The 18,347-nt window shown below is 40.6% G+C and overlaps 1 protein-coding gene across 5 annotated transcripts in view; it reads left to right on the plus strand.

Moving 5' to 3' along the window:
* Nucleotides 1-6,436: 6,436 nt before the first annotated feature.
* LOC121337669 (myosin VIIA and Rab interacting protein) overlaps nt 6,437-18,347 on the plus strand; it is a 208,160-nt gene continuing 196,249 nt past the window's right edge. For all 5 annotated transcript variants that reach the window (XM_041407891.1, XM_041407895.1, XM_041407893.1 and 2 more), the window contains exon 1: nt 6,437-6,571. The gene's annotated coding sequence lies outside the window, so the exon portion shown is untranslated. The remainder of the gene's footprint in view (nt 6,572-18,347) is intronic.

The following is an 18,347-nucleotide window of genomic DNA, read 5'->3' on the forward strand; positions in this document are numbered from 1 at the left end:
TCTCAGGTCCCAAGGCAGACACAGAAAAAAGAAACTTGTGTGTATTTGGGACAATCCCTAGAGGATTTGATTTGAATAAAACCACACAGTCATTTCTGCAGCTTGTGACAGATATAATCCTGCTCCAATATATCCCGTGTTCTTTTGGGGGTAAATTAAATGAGAAGAATTTTACTTTGTGTATGAGAAAACACCAAGTAACAAACTGATTATAGAAAATCCAGGAGAGGAATTAAAGCATTCATGGGGTAAGCTCTTTGAAACAAGCACAATGTATTTTCTATGCACTTGTACAGAAAAAGCTCAAACTGAACATAATCAAGGCATGTGAGAGGTTGTGCAAGAATAAGTCAAACAGTAACATGATTAGATGTGCCTGCATCTGACACATCTACTTTCACAATACTTTGACTCAGTCTTTTTCTGGAATGAGGTGCCGGTAGGCAACTTTCTTTTAATTGCTTTGACTGTTGTTGCTATGCATTTGCCACTAAGCTTTGGGTTTGGGAAGAGAGAAACTACCTTTCTAAAGAGTCATTGGTGAAATAGCCTTTTTTTGCTAATTTTTATTTTAATCTCCATCTCTGCTAGATGTATCATGGAGAAAAGATTCTCAAAATATCTGTTACTTCTGCTCCTGGGTAAACCTTACCAGTCAGTGTATCTAACTAGGAAGGCCAAGAAACACTAATGAACTAGCCTGTGTCATTAGCAAAGAGCTTGCCTCACTCTCACCAGGCATTTTTGCTGTTTGCAACATCCATTTTTTCTTCAGCCATGCCCTGCTGACTCTGAACAGATGAATATCACAGAAGAAGGGACTTCAATGTAATGGCTGAATATGGCTGAATAAAAATTTTGTAAATGTGGATGAAATTTTATTTATTTCCATCCAATGGTCTAATGAAAGGGGGGAAAAAAGTGAGCAAACTTTTTCTCTTTGAAAAGATGAATTTTCTCTTTGACTCAGAAATGATTAAATCTTATATTCCCAAACAATTGGTTGGAAAATTCAGCTGATCTTGTTTTGTTGACCTCATTTCCATGTGGAAATTATTGTCAGGATTACGGTTTCTTTCAAAAAAAAAAAAAAAAAGAATTTCTGAAAACTACTTTATTCAGGATGTACTAAAATATAAGAAGTTAATAGAAAGTATTTTAATGTTGACTAATCTTCCTTACAGGAATTCACTGGTATGAATATAAATACTTAAAATACTGCCTAGTATTTTAAGAGTGTTCATAAAGATTTGTTTCATTATTGCTGTGGTTTTGCTTGTAAAATATAAGCATAGAATTATGTAATGTATACGCTATACATCTGAGGATACTTTTTCTGTATAGAGTTATAATAAGGGACAGAAAAGCATTTAACCTTGATTTATCAGCTTTAACAAAAGGCAGTTAGATTTTAATAATTTCAAATAACGAAAAACATCAATATATTTGAATAAGAAAAACATTTTATAGTCTTTTTATGAAAAGCAACCTTCTAGAGTGTATTCTTGTAGTCTGGCTCTAGGTATCAGAGGTGTTAAGTAAAATAAAAAAATCCTGATTGTGCTAGAGAATTGAAGCAATAAACCCAAAAGAGAGCTGCAGGCATAATAGTTTTAGATGGGTTTGTTTTAAACCCAAAATTTCATAGCTGTCTGTTGATTCTGGTACAAAGAAATCAAATGAAGCTGAAAGAACATACCACTAAACACAAGAGATCAAGAGCTAAACCAACATTCGCTTCTGTTTGTTCAGTGCTTGAATCTGTGAAGTCAAATCTGCCTTAATATGAGCATTTTCCTGTTTAGTTGGAGACTTGCATGGTTTTTCTTATTTCTCCCCTGGGCATCACAGAGCTTTTTCTCATTTTTTTCAATTTCTGGAGAAGAGAGCGGAGCTGAGCCATACTAAAGATGCTACCACATCCTCAGTGCCACTTTGCCCAGGACACAAATGCAGCTCTGAAGAAAAGCATCAGTGGACCACATCCCTCCTGCTGCTTGCTCATCCTCGGATTGATGACTAAGAAGGAGTTATTGCATGAAAGGTGGGGCTAAATGGAGAAAAAATAAACAAAGAAACAAATAACCACCCCCTGAGGATGAAGGACATCCTCACATTGTTTCATATGTTTCAGCCACTGCCAAAAAATGAAGTCCATTCTTCAGTGAAATTGAAGAAGCCACCACACCTTTTTAAGAATTTTCTTTTAACTTGCAGAAATGTAGGACCTAATGTCCTTGCCCATACCCATTTAGTGACAGTCACAAGGGAAGAGCACTGAAAGAGTCTTCATTTCTTTGCATGCAGCTTCTTCCGCAAACACCTTCAAGCTTGCATTTATGCACTCTGAAAGAATGAGGAAATTTACAGTAACAGCAATACAGCGGCATCATGTTCTCTTCTACAATTTATTAGCATTCTGATTATTCCCATTCTTTCCAATAATCAAGGAAAGAATTTCTCTTTTCTAATTACGTATCGTATATTTTTTCTCTACCATCTCTCTTACTGCTCATATTCCTGTTGTTGCCTTTTCACTGACCACAAAACCACAACAAAAACAAAACAAAAAAAACCCTCCTTTCTCTCCCCCCACTCATCATGAATTGTTTTTTCTGCATTAGTTACAGTTTGTCTGCAACTGTTTTCATCCAGTTGTGAGAGTTTGGTAAGTTTGTGTCTTTTCAAAGCATTAGCTCACCTGAATTCTGCTGCTGCTTGGTAAATACCAAAACTTCCTCAAACTGTCTCCTTTACTAGAGTAGGTATATAAACCTAATCCTGTCTTCTCTCAGCTTTCCTTTATCTCTTTCCACATTTAGCATTTATCAGCTCCTCTGTACACTGTGAGCTTGTGGGACAGGGAGCATGGCTTTTGAAATTTCCAAAGGAAAGTCATGGCAAAATGTAATATCAAATGTTATGCCCTGCATACTAAGTACTCTTAAAAATGTGTCCATTCTTTTCAGTTCTTTCTCTTCTTACTCATTTTCTTATGGCCTATGAATAACTTAAGTATTTTAACTTACTTATCATAATACTCTATGTTTTGCATAAACACTTTGTAATATGTGACTTGTGTTTATGAAATTCTTTAAAATCCTAAGATAAAAGGTTACAAGGACTTCAAAGTTATTACCATCAAATTATTGGTAACTACACTTTGTGAAAATACTATGAGGTCTTAAGAGATCAGTTGAAATTAAGAGAAACTTAATTACTTATTACTGTCTTCATTTGCTGCCTTGAGATACCAATAGGCTGGAATAAATTCATAATTGGTCCTTGTGGCTAACATAGCAGCTGGTGGCTTTTCAGCAAGTACTGTCCATATTTGTACCTCCAATTTCCCTATTAAAACCCCTAATTTTATTGAGAAGGTTGGGACACTCCAAAAGCAAACTTCACAAAGTCCTCCTGGAGTGGTCTGTGATTGTCAATGAATAATCCAGTATGACTGTGCACATTGGCTAACATCATATTTCTGCACCTCCCTGTGTATCCTCTGAGGGAATACCAAACCTGCAAAAAATCTTATTTTCCAAAAAAAACCCAATTAATTTAAAGGTTTTGCAATAATTGTATGCTGTACAAAAGATGGCCAAAACTCCTGATCATATGAACTGTGCTTCAAAAATCTTCCTATGACTAGCAGCCCCATTCCATGGATGCTGAGGGCAGAGGGAAATTCTTTGTATAGTGGGACCTCCTACCCAGAACTACTGCTGTCAGGTTAAGGCAGGGTCCCACAGGTCCTGGCAGCAGCCTGCCCTGACCTCCTCACACCAGTGCAGCCAGCTGGTTACACAGCACAGCTTAGGGACAGCCTGGAGGGTCACCTGTTGGCCACTGCAGCCTTGTAGCCACCAGCTATGGCATCACTGGATTTAGTGCTGAGCATTCCAAGCAATACCAGCCTGCTTATTTCAGTCTGCATTTGGATGACTTTTTTTCATTATGGAAAAAGGCTGTAATGTGACAAGAGAAACTTACCACCAAGAAAACACATTATTTTCTTGTCCTGCACCCCATTATTACCAGATCTGCCTCCCATTTTCACAAGATTTTTCCCATACTTCTGCCTAAACAGCACCATGGTTGCTATTATTACAGATGTGTCCCCTGGGTCCGACTTCCTTTTTACTTCCCTCCACACTGAGGTTATTATCATTGAAAGATTGCATGGTCTGTAGTTTATCCTAACTGTTGTGAATATATGGACAACACATGGAAAATATGGGAATTTCAGAGCTATAGGATGTGAGATAAGCGTGCAGGGCAGTCTTCTTTCCCTGATGACTGCTCACTCTTACAGTATCCCTTGCACCTCTCAGTGCCCTGCTCCTCTCTGCGACTGCCAGGCACTGGGTGGGAAGGTGCTTGGGCATGTGCTGCTTATGGGGTAAAAATTCCCATGCCACCACTAGGGACTTGCCTCTGGACAGTTTCTCTTCCTTAAACTTCTGTTTATTCTGCATGCTTATTTAGATACTTATTTTAATTAGTCAATGGCTGTATCTTATGTGATTCCAGGGAAAGCCTGGCATATCTCAGTTCCCCCATCTATCCCTTATGATTTGGCTTGTAGGGGTGAAAAAGAGATTTTATGCAGGTTTTTTTTTTTTTTTTGGTTTTTTTTTTTCTTTTTTACTGTGAATGGCATCCATCAAAAATATCTGCTACAGATGCAAAGAGAAGTTGTTTTGTCTCCACGTGAGACACCAAAACCTGTAGATGAGGATAAATAGGGCATCCAACAGGTAAAGAGCCTCAAGTCCAACGCTTTATCTCCATTGGTGAAGAATGTGAAATATTACCTTGAAAGGAAAAAAATACTCTGTGTACCTAATTGCAGAACGCTGAGGCAAGGGCAAGACATTACTCTTGAACTCAATATTAGCTTAACAGCTTGAGTGTGAGGAGCAGGATCTCAAACAGTTTTATCTGTTTGACTTCATGGTTGTATAATCATAAGCATTATAGAATTACTGGTATTGGTAATTCTATAAGGCTGACGTTAAAACATTATTTTTCCAGTTTTTCAGCTGGAATATTGGAGAGTTTTCTAGCCAGATGTTTTTTCAATTATTAAAAGTACTCAAGTATGTTATCGATTACTCTTTTATAATACAGGCAATGTGTGACCTATTGTTTAACTCAATCCCTGATTTGTTGCCATGTCATGTTGCTCTTGAAAAAATGTTAGTGCTGAAAATGACTGCTTCTTTTTCTTGTTTTTATTTAAAGAAGAAATTTCTACTTTTTGGGAAACACTGAGACATGTATTTACCTATAGATGTGTTTGGGAAATACGAAATGATGTTTGATGCAGAGTACTTCCTAAAGTTGTTTTTGTTTGTTTGTTCTTTGCATACACATTTAAAATGAATGTGATGTCTGCCTCACAGAGTGGCACCCTTTTTACTAACACAGGCAAGTGTAGGTTAGCACAGAAGTAAACGTTTGCTAAACCAGTTTATTTGTTATACCGTGAAATTCATGTAAACAAAAATACTCTCCGAGAAAATGTTTTCTTTGAAAACCTGCCAAAGTTTATTGAATTCATCTGTCTTGACAAAGCACTTTGGCTGAGATCAAATAAGTCCATACCTTGCAGTGAACAGCTGCAGCTACTTTAAAATGAAGTTAAGCAAGCATGGAAAAAAAAACCACCATCAACAACAACAAAAAAAGGGGAACGAAAAATAATACCAGGGGAAAGTAATTAGCCTGATACAATAAAATCCGCAGTGATTCAGGACACAAAAAAAAGCGCTTCCACGTTACAGCAGTGACTCACAGATGAGCTGAACGACTGACCAGGCCGCACCTTCCTTACGACTGCCCGGTGTGCCGCATCCATATGGATGGAATTCTCGTCCGTTCCCAACAACCGCCCTCTCCTTTCCTTTGCTAGACACCCGCCACGGGCGGCCCGCACCCCGGCAGGGCCAGACGGGCACCGCCTGGCAGCACCTGTGCCTCTCCCAGCCTCGCCCGGCCAGCTGGGGCTGAGGTGGCGGACGGGCCGCAGGTGTCCCCCCGGCCAGCGGGTGTGACAGCGGCGGGAGCCCAGCGTTTGCCTGTCGAGGGCGCAGCTTTAGTGTCGGATGCGCACCGGGGCGCGGAGGTTCGCGCAACTCCCGCCCCTGCCGGGCGCGCCGCCCCCGCCCCTGCCCGGCCCCTTCCCGGCGATTGGCGGCAGCGTCCGGGCAGGTGCCGGTGCGCGGCGGGAGCTGCCGCCGCCGGCCCCGCAGCAGCACTCGGCGCGTCCGGCGGGGCGGGGAGGGCTGAAGGCGACAGCGACAGCAGCAGAGGCGGTGGCAGAAGCAGCAGCAGAAGGAGGAGACAGCGGCTCTCGCCTTGCACCGGCCGGTGCGGAGCGGCACCGGGGCACCTGTGCCCGGCGGCTCCGCGCAGGTGGTGGCCGGGGGCCGGCGCGGAGTGGCCGCAGACCCCGCCGTGCATGAGCGACGGGGCGCAGCCGCCGGTGGTGGCTCTGCCCGTGCCCCATAGCGAGGCGCTTCCTGCCCGCCTGCCATTGTGGTGCAGCCCTCGCACTTGGCCGAGGGTGAGTACGGCCGGGGCCGGGGCTGAGGTGGGCTGGGGGCCCCTCTTCCGCGGCAGCGCGGGGCCGGCCGTGCCGTGGGGCGGCCTGCGGCAGGGCCGAGGTGCGGGGCCGCAGCGCCCGTCGGGCCGGCCGGGCTCGGGCCGTGCGGGGCCCCGCTCCGCTGGGGAGGGGTCGGGTGGGGCCGGGTGTCGGGGCGGGCTGGTGGCCGAGAGGCCGCCACTCTCCGCGGCGTCCGGGGGCGAGGCGGGCCGCTCCTCCGCGGCAGCGCGGCATTAGGCTGTGCTTTAATTACCGGACAGATGTCTGAGCTGCTTCGTGGTGTTCTGCTGACCGCGTGGCTGTTCGAGCACTGCCACTGCAGTGCATCATCATCATCATCATTATTATTGGAGTGTTTTACTCTTGATCAACTTCCCCGGGAGCCTGGGAAGGGTTTCAGCGTGGCGCTGCCGCTGTCCCCGTTTCATGGGAGCATCCCGCCACGCTGCGCTTGTAATTTATGCCTCAGACAGGAGCAGCGTGCGTTTGCCTAGTATCAAGGTCAGTTTATCGTAACTGCTGAGGAAAATACCATATGGCTCAGACTGACTTTTCTTAGGGAATCTAATTAAGTAAGAGCCTGTGTTGTGCTGGGATTTGTGTTATGTTTCAGGCAAGCGTAACCGAATTAGATTGCAAAATGCCTTATAGCGCGTGTGTGTCGCTCCTAAAGCGTGTTTGTGGGGACATTAACTGTAACTAGCAATCTATTTTGACAAATTATGCTTTTTTGTCTCATACCTACCATTTTACTATTTCCTGCATTTCTGAAAATGTGGGTAGCTGCCTCGCTATGGAGCCAGGAGTTTTTTGGAATAGGCACAGCAAAGATTTTAGCAATAAAGGCTTTTACTCATTCCTCTTGTAAGCCCTTTCTGGGAGGCTAGATTGAGAGAATGGAAGCATAGTTAGGCTAGTTCTCATATTACCAGACATCTTTCTGATTTTGATGGACCTGTCATCAAACTGGGCAGGTTTTTATAGTTGCTTATTTATGGTGATAGCTGGTCTCCGTTAACTGTGTTGAGACCACTGACTAAGCCCCTGCTGTTAAATGTCAAACAGTAGTGTTTGCTGCTTAATTCTACCTTTAGGAAATGAACAGAGCTGTGCAAAAAGCAGAAGATGCTGTATCTTGTATTTAGCCCCTCAGGCTACTGCCTTACCCATCATTACTCAGGTATCAGATTGTATCAGAGCGTATTTACTGATGCCTTATGCCTGAGCATCTAAAAAGGTAACTTCGCTCTTGTGTAGCCTTCCTGTGGAGTTTGTCAGGTAACTTAGTACACTGCAGTTAGAAATGGGGGAGTAGCCCTTTCAATACCTGTGGTACGTTAATTGCCAGTGGAGAGAATGCACACAAGTCAATTCCACCCTGGTAGCCCTCACAGGGGTGAGACGTACTTAGAGCACTACACCCTGTGACAGGATTTGCCTCTTGGACTGCTGCATGTTCAAATGACACAATATTATCCTTTCAGGCAGGGTAGTGCTTTTTTTGTCTTTGTCTGAGCCAGTGCTGTCTGGATCTAGAAAACTGAGTTAGAACTTTCATTTATTTTCCTGAGTTGGTTTCTTGCTTCCATGCTAACCTCATGAATACATCTTAGTGCACTACATAGAGTGTACCCAAGTGTATGAAAGCAGTAGGAATTCACCCTTCTCACTTCATAGTTGCAGTAAACAGAACACTTGAACGGCTTGTATTTAAGTAAAGAAAAAAAAATCCCCAAAGCATGCATGGGTGACAATGAGGCAAGGCTGTATGTACCAAGTGCACTATTGTTCATAAACAGTAGATTGGTATGAAAATGCGACTCCTTTGTATTGCTGCCAACATTAACGTGCCCTATTGTTATAAGACTGAAAACTGTGGTTTGGCAGTGTAAACTACCTTAACTTGCCCTTGGAAAGCTGGACAAGTTGAAAGAAACTAGCTGAAAATAATTCCATGAAAACCACAGGGACGGCTTTTCTCATTGAGAAAACCCATTGAATTGTTCGAGCAGATTAATGCTGCCTTCCTGTGGAATGCTTTATTCACCTTCCTTTTGGATCAGGTAGGTTATTTTTTTAGATAGATTCTTAAACATAATAAAGGCTTTTGGCTTACCTGTGAACCGCTGACAGCCAGAGAATAAAACAGCTCGAAGTTTCTTATACTCAGAGATTTATAGCAGTTTGCTTTCAGAAGAAGCTTTTAGGGCTTAAGGGATGAGGCAGATGACTGCTATATTTTGGTGTGAAGTGAAGCACACCACACTATTCCTCAATTTACCAAAGAAATTCACCTTTATGATAAAACCAGGCAATTTTACAGAAGGGCTACATACAGTGTAATTTGATGAGATTTCAAGCAGTGGTCTAGTTTTGCGCATCTCTTTGTGAGATTGGTCAAAGATGCTTGTATCTGGAATTTTGTGAAATTACGCAAACCGGAGAGGAAAACCTCCCATACATATCTGATACACCAGTAAGTTCTGTCAGTCATATGGTAGGCTAGTGATTACCATGTGCTTGCTATTTAACTCTCAGTTTAAACATGCTATCTTTTTTTTTTTTTTAAACAATCTTGTAGAAAAATTCCATGCTGTAGTTTTTAAAACTTCATTTTCTGTAAATAAACATTATGTTTGGCATCCTGTGTCCTGAAAATAAATAAATAAAGCACACTGTAGTGGAAAGCAGTTTAATGAATCACCTTAGCAGCTTTATCATAGATGAAGAGGGTATAAAGACTGCAATGGCTTGACTGGTCAAAAGCTAATATCAGCATTATTGCAATAATAACAGATTTTTAGATCTTATGCATGCTATTCAGGGAATAGAAACACAATAAAATTTCAGGCCAATATGCATTAAATTTCAATAGCACAGCAATATATATATATATATAAATACTTTTTAAAGAATGTTCTATTAGTAAAACACCTCATATAGCAATTTTTATTGACCAATTAGCTCCTGAGCTGAGTAAAAGAAAAATCTCTTGTTACTTTTTATTATTTTATGCTTCATTTACCTTTTGATCTATTGATAATCAGAAAAGGAAAAACTAATATTGGTGTTTGGTATTCAGATTATTGGAATTATTACTATCTCCTGATTGTTTTAAGATGTAAAGCATTATCACAGGAAGTGAAATACGCATTCTTCAAGGCAAAGTATACCTCCAAATAAAACATCACGCATTCGGGTGGAGCTGATTACTGTGGAGATTAATCTCGAGGAGACGCTTTCAATGGCATTGTCCCCATTGGCTCCTGGTAATCAATTCAGTAGTTTTCTTGAGTTTTGCTGGTGTTGACTTTGCAGGCAGTAAACTCTATCCTGTCCTCTCTCTGGACAGCCAGGCTCAAGTTCTGCTATGTAGCAGTTTCAAGAAGCTCTTTCTGGACGTTTCTTTGCAAAATGTGCTGCTTATTGATGGAGAAGAATAAAAGGGGCAGCCATAGTTTCTGGATTAAGTTTGTTTAAAGTGTGTGGAGGTAATTTTCAGTAGGAAGTGTAGTATCTTCTTGTGATAGCAATCTGAAGTGTAGGCTCACTCAAAGGCTGTTAAAGTTCATGGCATTCCCACTGTCTTTAATGAGTCTTGAAGCCAGGGAACAGCCTGAAATCTGTGGGGCATTTTGACAACAAAGCAATCCCTTCCTCAGCACCCTCCACCTGTTTACATGCGGAGTAACAGGTGGTTCTGCTGTTGTAAACCAGCTTTCTGCTCTTGGAGGAAGACTGTACATAATTGGTTGTTTTCTTTCTTGAAAGCAAAATATGTTTATAACTAGTGGAATAACTTTCTGTTCTGCTCTTTTGATGACTTTCATCTCTTTTGAAACTAATACAAGAGCTTCTTTGCTTATTAGGCATTACTTGTGGGACAGAAGATGTTTTTAATGGGGTTTTCTTCTGGCCCTTTTGAGCTGTAAGAAAAATATTTTGTGTCCCAGGGTAATGCAAGAAAGAAAAGTGCTGGTTGGTGTCATCAAGATTAATTGCTACAGCATGAATGTGCAGTGTATGATTTAAGTCTGGTTGACAGGGATGCAACTACCACTGACCTGAAATACCTCAAATTTCAGAGGCGCACCTATTTTTCTAACCGTTGTTAATCTTGCAAGAAATTTATTCTTTCTTTTCCCCTTACCAGAACTGATCCTTTTGCCTCTCAGGGATCATCCCCAGGAGTGCTTGGTGTACCTTTCTAGAAGTTATCTCAGCGCTTGCATCTAGCTGTCATAAGTGCTTTGATATTTGTTTGACAGACCGTGACTTGGATTCAAGTTAAATCACAGTGTGTGAATTGGAGCACCATCAGGTTTCAAAAACAATTGAAAGACCTTTGGGGAGGATTCAAAAAAGGTGATGTTGTTTCTCACTAGCTCAGCCGGTCTTGATGTAAAAGTCAGTGGCAAAAATCGTCCATGTGTTGATCACTGCAAGTGCAGAAACCATTAATTGAGTCCCAAATGAGCAGAAAGCAGTTCACTTCTAGAGAAGGATAAGCCTGATTATTCCATCTCCCACTTCTTTTCTAATGTTTAGTGATCAGGTTTCATATTCCTGCTCCAAGGTAGTAGCACAGGTCAAAACAGGCAAATCATTGGAAATTCTGTGGACTTGGGTTCCACACATGATTAAGTGAGGAGCCCTAGTTAGTTCCTAAAGTGGTGGCTTGATTATGCTGTTCAAATAATAAATTCTGTGGGACTCAAAAAGGGGTCTGTGCTGGCTGGATGATTTCATGAACCTGTAGGAGGATTAATTGGTTCTGTAGTTTAAACTAAAGGAGCTGTGACACTGCTCCAGCTGGGATCCAAACATCTGTGAAGCAGCAGTCAAAACCTGACGCTGAAGTTGGCCTTTGAACTCCAGAAAATAACTCACCATGTATTATGCTTGAATATAAACATTCTTTATTTGTATAAATTTATGATCCAGAACTTCAGGTGTGTGTTTATTGGTCTAGGCTCAGGTTATCTCCATGTTGTGCAGTGTCAATATAAAAAAAATCAGCTGAGCGCTGGTCCAAAGCAGAGCGTCTTCTAAGCACAGTGTGGAGTAGGTCCCAGTGTCAACAAACGAATCCATTAACTCCCCCACCTGACAGATTAATCCACCTCCTTTGGTTTTCAGAGGCTTTCTAAAGCTCTGGCTCTATTTTACTCATGTTTTATGCCGCTTGACAAATGGTTACCTAAACAAACCAAAGACAACCTGCTACTGAAACACTTTTTACAGTGCACAGCGCATATGTTGTGCATCAGTCAGCTGCAGCTTATCACAAAGTCTTAGTGAAATGGGTCATGTGGCTTTGTACATGTATTGTATTTCTTATGATTCTTGCTTCTTTGAGGATAAATCAGGGTTAGAAGCATTTTGCAGGTGTCACATTGAATGCGGACAGCAGCCTTAGGAATTTATTTTAGCTTTTTATTTTGTTAATTTACTTGCTAATCTGTAAAATTCAGTAATTTGCAGTGGGGTTTCCTGTCAGTGGTTTGAATTAACAGTGATTTACTGTATTAAATTTGTTTTCACATCTGGCAGCACTAGAGAATACTGCCTCATTGTGGCAACTGCTGTTGGAAGCATTTTCTTACCTCTAAAAATAGAACTTTTGTCCTTCTTCTAGTCCTGCAGGAAGATTCTCTCTGAAAGTTTATTTCTTGGATAAATCTTAATTATATGTTAATGGGTGGTATTGTTGTGGGGAAAAATATCAATTTTACTGTATAGGATATTTTAAGTATGCCTGTGGTATGTTTGCATATTGGTTGCATTTTATGTTATGGATATTTTAGCATCAGTCAAGCAATCCACACTTAAATTTTTACTTTTGTAGCTTGCATGGATTAATCACAATATGGCTTTCAAGTTATGACAAGTTTCTGAATTTATCCTAACTCTTTTGCCTGTATTATTGAAATGCAGAATTAAACACTGATGCCAAATGTGTAGTGCTTCCAGAGCTGTTTGACTTTTGACAAAAGCTTTACCTTTTCTCTCAATGTTGTTTTTTGTTTTTGTTTCATATTAAAGATGTTAATAACTCAGATGAGAAGCCTTATCACCACTTAACTCAATAGTGATGCTTTGGCATTTTGGAGTTGAAAAACTTATCTTAGTGGACCTATTTTCTTGGTTATTTTATTGAATGTTATCTGTAGGAGGCTCCTCTCTAGCTGTTCTAACAAATAGTGACTGCTGTGGTATAGGGGAAGGCATTTAACTTTGATGCACGTACTTGTCATGTGCTGCTCCGTAGCTTGTATGGCAGGGGACCTTCTGTATCATTCAGTTGCTTCAGGTCATACAGAAAAACAGGATGTCGGCATCTGGAATAGGGATCTGCAAAGTAATATCCAGAATGGGTCAAGTTGGAAGGGACTATCTGGTCATCTGGTCCAACATCCCTGCTCAAGCTGGGCCATCCTAGAGCACATGGCACGGGATTGCACCCAGGTTGGTTTTGAGTATTCCTGGTGAGGGAGATGGCACAACCTGTCTGGGCAACCTGTTCTAGTGTGTGGTCACCTGCATGGAGAAGCTCTTCCTCATGTGCAGGTGGAACTTCTTGTGCATCAGTCTCTGCCCTTTGCCTATTGTGCTGCTGTTTGGCACCACCAAGACGAGCCTGGAAACATCCTCTTGGCACCCTCCCTCCCCACCTTCAGATACTTACAGGCGTTCATGAGGGTTCCTCTCAGTTGCCCTCCACAAGGAGGGAGATAAATAATTGAGCCTTCCCAGACTTAATATGGCATTGGACCTGAGTTTTTCTGGGTGCCAGTACTAGACTGGCATTTGCGTGTATTTACACTGGTAAAGTGAGTGCTCCCTTTTTTGTCTGCCTCTTAGAATGAGAGAGAAACCCTGCAGTTCTTTGAAGGAACCAATAAGTAGTCACTGTTTCTTTCATCTCTCTTCGATCCATGTGGCTCATTTGAGGGCCATTGATTGTGAAATGCTGGGACTACAGGTGTCTCAGGAGAGAGCTGTGGCATGTATAATGCAGCACAGGTGGGTGAATGCATTTTTGCAGTCCTCACTCGTGAGCTGACACTGAGGGGAGAGGTAGGAGTACAAATGAGCTTTTTGTTTTGTTCTCTTCGTGCTGGATCAAGCTTAGCAAGTACACTGTGAAGCCTGATTTGCCAGGTGTGTTCTGGTTTGTGTTTTGATGCAAAGGTGGAAGAGGCATAACTCAGTTCAGTGGCTGCTGCTCTCTCTGTGCAGGGAGTCTGGGCACGTAGAATTAAGCTCTGAGCCCCACTTTGCAGGTTAGGCATTCAAAGGGAAGCCCCTGCACTCTTGTGCTTACAGATGTGCACATTTCTGGTTGTGTTGGACTGTTTGGGATCAGTTGCATTCTCTGAGTGCACATGCTGGCTTTCTTGCTGGCCTGTGATGATTCACTCTGGAGTTGGTTGACAGTCCGTTACAGTAATGAGCTGGATTTCATGCTTTAGATTGAAGGTGCATGGAGAAGAGGCAAGTCGTCCAAGATACAATTGTGTGTCAGCACATTACTGCTCCAATTTTGTCTTTTTCTCCAAGCTGTCTTCTTCATTTCTGAAAGAGTGATAGTCAGTCTCACGCAGTCAGAATATTGTCAGATGCATCATCTTTACGCACTCTTCCATAAGATGGTTGCTACTAAATAGAGAAAATATAACTGAACATGATTTGCCTAAATTCAGCACAGACAATGGAAGGGGAGACTGAAGTAAAATGAGAATATACACTAACTAGAAATCCACTTGCATCTGAAATATGTGAAATGAGTATATGCCAGATAAACTATGATCTTTAGCAGCTGTGGGGATCTTTTGATAAGACTTGGCTCTAGTTCAGTTTTACCACTGAGAAGATTATTCTGGTCCATCAATTTAGCTTTTGTATTACATTTTGAATCCCCAGTGCGATTTGTACTTGTGTATTAGTTGTAGGCCTGATATAGAAGTATAAAATGGTCATCAGTTGTTATACAGATTCTCTTTTTAATATGACTTTTTTTTGAACCATCAGAGGTAGATGACAGAAATTAGGTCCTACAGTGCAATCTTCAGTCTTTTCTAAATTTTTTTTTCTATTTAAATAAGTTCCTTTATTTTAGAAACACTTTTATGTGCTGTGTTCTGCCTTTAGGAGAGTGCTATCCTTATGTGAGAGATGCCATTGTTTCTCGAATGGAATGTGACTTCACTGTTTTTAATTCTGTGTCATGGTTTAACCCCACCAGCTACTAAGAAGAAAATAAACTCTATCCTAGCTGTCACCAGGACATTCTGCTATTTCATATTCAGTACTTAAAAGAACATAAAATATAGAAGCAAGAAGAAGAGTGTGAAACTCCTATTTATTTCCTAAATAGCTTAAAATTTAAAACCATGCAGTACTAACCTTTGACCTGTAGGTTTACAGTTTCACCCATTATGGTGTGTTCCAGCAGTCTTTTAGATAAATGTACATACAATTATTGTAATAACTTGCATTAATAAGGGACATTTCTCCCGGAAGGAACTTCATGTTTTAAACCTGCTGCTTTACCTCTCACACTCCCCAGTGAAACAAATGTAACTTTGCTCAGGAGCTTGCCAGCCGTTTGTTTTGCTGCTTGCAAATCTCTCGTAAAATTAGTCCAAGGCTGAAAGCAAGATAATTTTTTTTTGCTTTGGTTGTAGACCAGGAAATATGCGCAGTAAAACTCAGCTAAAATCAGTGTGGGTACAAAGAATAACATAGTCTTTGATATCTTTATCTTGCATCTCATTTAAAATGTGATACACCGGATATAAGTCCCATGTTGAAGTAAGGGAGGATTGTATTTAATTTTTCAATCAGAGAGGTGGCCTTTTATTTCTGATGAGTATATTTTCCCTTTTCTTATTTTGGGACATTTGTTCATTTTGAGTGTAAATAGAAGAATACTCAGTGTTTTTTGCTCATGCTTCTAGACATTCTCGGAATTTAAAAAAGATTAACAAATCTGTGGCCAGTGTTAATTATGCTGTTTTACCCTTATTTCAGACTAAATTATGTGCTAGCTGTAGTAGAAATTACTTTGGACAGTGATGGTTTTTAAATGTTGGCATATGGGTGAAGTCTGTTTTATTCAAGTGTGTTGACATAACTCAAAGCACTATTACCTTATATTTGTCAAATGAAGTGCATGATATTATGTCACAGTATTGTGATATTTTCTTTCAAAAATTATCATAATGACCTCATATGAGCAATGTGGCAATTTTTTTGGACAATTCAGTAAACAAAACTTTTTAAAATACAAGGGTAGCGAAGGAGCTCTGTTGAGGACAAAGTGCTTGTCTTCCTCTCTGTCTTAGGAAGGTAACTGTCTTGTATGATTTAAAAGGGGAAAATGTTCACCAGTAAGATTATACAAGGAATTTCTTATAGTACTAAAAGAATTCTGGAAAGAATGACAAGAAAGATTGAGCAGCATTATTTGGGTCCTGACAGACTGCTAAAGGATGGAAAGATGAGCTTGTTGGTGACAGAAACAAAGACAAAATTATTAGTAGATTTCTTCTTGATTTTTTTATCTGGAAATTATAGAAGTGGTAGAGTAGCAAAACAGTAGAACAGTTCTGATGAAGAGTTTGGTGACTCTAAAGCTGAGACTATGTGGGGAAAAGGTATTGTATATGAAGTATTTTAATTGCAAATAACTGGGTTGAAGGAGTTTGTGGTCTTGGTTCCTTAGGTATTACATTTCATCAATGCACATCAACAGCATTTTAGAGCAAATCTTACAGTGTGTTGTGGAAAACAGTGAAATCTTGATTAAAAATGTGCTTGGAAACAGAAAGAATTGTAGGATATTCTTGTTTGGAGAGCTCTCTTCTAGATGCCCACTGTATATACTCCCCAAGCCTTCTCTTCTCCACTGAGCTGTCCTAATACTCCCAGCATCATTGCCTGTGTCAGATGCTCCAGTTCCTTAACCATCATTGTGGCCATAAGTATCTTTCTTGCCCTGGGAAAGCCCAAACTGGACACAGGACTCCATGCAGCCTCACTAGTGCTGATTGCTTTTCTACAGCATAACACTAAGAAGTCTGTGTTGTACAATATTCAGTGTGACCACTTGCATGATTAGCTTTATAATGTTGTTCTTTGTCAAGCAGAGAATCTGTCTTAAATATTAGTTGGCACTTAGCCCAAAAAACTTTTTTTTTCTCTCCACCCTCCCAGTAATGCTAATCATCTGCTGAGACTCCAAATCCAAACAGCTTAGCTGTCATATGGGTGAATAGGAAATGCACTACTTGCCCTTGTTTCCAGTGTTGATGCCCTTGGCTCTGTTAAAACCATGCATTGCTTGAAGTTCTTGAAAAACATTTCATTTGCTTGTTTTTCTCTTTGCTGGGTTTGGTTTTGTTTTTAAGGCTAAACTCAAGAAATGTTTTCAATGTGGAAGTTTTAATTAGGTTTTAAAAGTGACTGTAAGAAATGTGAAGATTAGAGTATTACTCAAACAGTACCCAATCGTGTCTTGTAAGTCTAGGATTTTCTGTTACAGGGTTTTAATTTGTTGAGCAAAAGTTTTCTAGGGAGTGATCCTATTCCTTGTAAAATCTGTGAGATCTTAGATTTTGTATTCTGTTTGAGATTTACCAAAGAAGTACTCATGAAGGCAATCATCTGAACAGCCTCATGTTATTTATTTCAATTGAGGCCAGAAGTTATTTTAGGCTTAGAAGCTATTTTGTGTGTTTTAAGGTAGTTTTAATTGTAACTTGTTACATTACCTCTAGAGGACTTGCCATTGTGTATTTCCAAAATGCATAATCTGGATCTACCACAGAAAGGACATTTGAGAATTGTTCATAAATATTTATAAACTGCTGTGATACTCCCAGATCTGAGGTGATTCAGTAAAGTGATGGAAAATTATTTCCTAGGAAAACACACAGCATTCCTTAGAGGTTAATGTAGTATTGGAATGCAATCTGAGAATACCATGGAGAACAAAACCACATGAAAGTCTAAAGTTAAAGTTGCTTCTGATTTTAAAACATATATACTTGAAATGAAGTCTTTGCCAACTTCAGAAAATCAGAGGTGGTGCCCACTTTTTCCCAAATTTAGGGGTAAATTTCCGCTTTCTAATACATGGTCACAATCAGCACTGGCAGCTGAATCAAAGGGATAATTTTCTTTACTGATGGACCAGTTTGCATATGTAGAAAAACATTATTGATTTTTAAACCATTTCCAAAAAGGTTTGATGAAGACCTGAAGGGAGAACTTATTATGAAAATGTTAATTACAGTTGTTAACTTGATGCTTAAGATACTAGGAGATTAAAGATGAAATTCCAGTTACCTGCATCATCTTTTGTCTCAGAAGACTGTAGCCCTAGCATGCAGGTGTCTCTACTGGCTCCAGGAATTGCTTAAAAACATTTTATTTCCTTTCACTCTGTATCCTGTATTTTCCCTTTAAGTGTATGTGCGTGAAAAAAGTTACTTGGAAAAGCCCTGCTTACTTCCCCATGGATGTGGCTCTCCTGTAGTGAAGCCCTTCCATGTTTTTAGAAAGGCAGAGGTGCCTTTGCACTCAAATGCTTTGTGTGGGAAGAGCTGAGCAGATATCCCAAAGCCTAAAGGGAAGGATGTGTCCCAGGGCATTTCATGCTCTGTCTTTGAGCTTCAACCCAAGTGTTACCTCAGCAAACCATTTTCTTTTCCTTGCCAGTGCTCAGTGA

This window comes from Onychostruthus taczanowskii, unplaced genomic scaffold (assembly GCF_017590055.1).
Source record: "Onychostruthus taczanowskii isolate IOZ18803 unplaced genomic scaffold, ASM1759005v1 scaffold28, whole genome shotgun sequence".
NCBI classification, from domain to species: domain Eukaryota; kingdom Metazoa; phylum Chordata; class Aves; order Passeriformes; family Passeridae; genus Onychostruthus; species Onychostruthus taczanowskii.